Below are 1662 nucleotides of genomic sequence, written 5' to 3'. Positions count from 1 at the left end.
AAAAAAAAAAAAAAAAAAAAAAAAAAAAAAAAAAAAAATAGTGAGCAAGCTGTCTCAGCTGTTGCATGGCCTTCGTTATATGCTCTAAGGATTAGCACAGAAAAGGAATTACAACTCAGCAGGAAACTAAAGACCAAAGAGATTTTTCTGTTAGAGAGGGATGTCCAGAGGGCATGTTCTGCCACTTCTGACCTCATGTCAAAGAAAATACAACAGGAAGAGCATATTGTAGTGACGGCATGTAAGACAGCTAAAATGCAGGGTGGTAGGCTGCCCCACTCAAAGGTGAGGACTGTTATTTCACAGCAGAACTGGGACTCCAAGAGGTGTGATTCTTGGGATAATGACTTGTCAGAAGATGAAGACATAATTATAGAGGAGGAAAAGGAAGCACAACCTCTGATCCAAACTAAAATGCAGACCACTAGGGAACCAGGAGATAATTGAGAGGAGATCCCTACAAGCCCTAAAACAACAGTGCCAGAATATTCCTCCGCTGAGTTAATAGAATTAACCGGCAGGTTTAACCAGAAGAGTAAGGAAGGAGTAACAGCCTGGATGCCCCATTTATGGAATACTGGGGGAGATGGCATCATGTTCAATGGGTCAGAAATGTCTAAAATGGCCTTAGTTATAGTGCAGCCTGGCCGCTGGCAACATTTTTATGTGGCTGAGGGTGCCTAGCCAACTTGAGCGAGATGTGCCGTCCCCACCCCTAGGATGGCATCTATAGAAGAGTTACAAGAAATAGCACGAGAATTAGGAATGAAGCATGCGGTCAATGTCCCGAGTTTCTGAGGACCTGATAAGGAGTTATTTACAGCAGGTATGCAGGATCGTATCCAGAAGACTGCTCCAGGAGCTTGGTTAGGGACCTTCAGTTTTGGCCCCAATTGTTAATCAACCCGTTCAGATGATTGTGGCCATGATAGCTGATTTAAGTGAGACTGAAAAGATCTGACACAGGGGAAATAGATCGGTAGATAACACCAAAGAGAAAAAATAAAATAAAAACACAAGTAGTGAGGAAATTAAAGGGACCCAACTAGAATTTCCCACAGCAATTATGGCAAGAACTTGTATTAACCAGGACCCCTAAAGAGAATATAAATAAACAACCTAATTCAGTCCGTTTAGCCTTACAGAAAGCATTACCCAAAGAAAACCAGTTTACTCCCCTGACAGCAAGAGGAAGGGGCACAAGCCCACACTCTACCACTGTGGAAAGATGAAGATCGGGGTGGATACCCCCAGTTCTAGGGCTCAGGGCTAGATACCAGGGTTGCTCCTTGGTATGGTCATTAGGGGTGACCAGAGACCCAATGTTGAACTATTTATTGGTCCTGCACCAATAAAATGACTTCTCAGGCTTTAGCAGATACTGGTGCCCAGTGCACCCTGATCTATGGGAATCCATCCAAGTTCCAAGGGGAAATATGACCCATTGATGGATATGGAGGCCAAATGGTGCAGGTGAAACATGTGAGCTTGTATGTACAAATTGAAAGATTAACTCCCCGTGTTTTTCTGCTTTATATTTCACCCATACCTGGATATATTTTGGATGTGGATGTCCTACAGGACCTGGACCTCACAACCACCACCAGCAAGTTCTGCTTAAGCATCTGTGATCGAGCCTGTAATTGTGGGTCATGCTAAATG

Source organism: Physeter macrocephalus, chromosome 1 (genome assembly GCF_002837175.3).
Source record: "Physeter macrocephalus isolate SW-GA chromosome 1, ASM283717v5, whole genome shotgun sequence".
NCBI lineage: Eukaryota > Metazoa > Chordata > Mammalia > Artiodactyla > Physeteridae > Physeter > Physeter macrocephalus.
Note: the sequence above shows the minus strand (reverse complement) of the source record.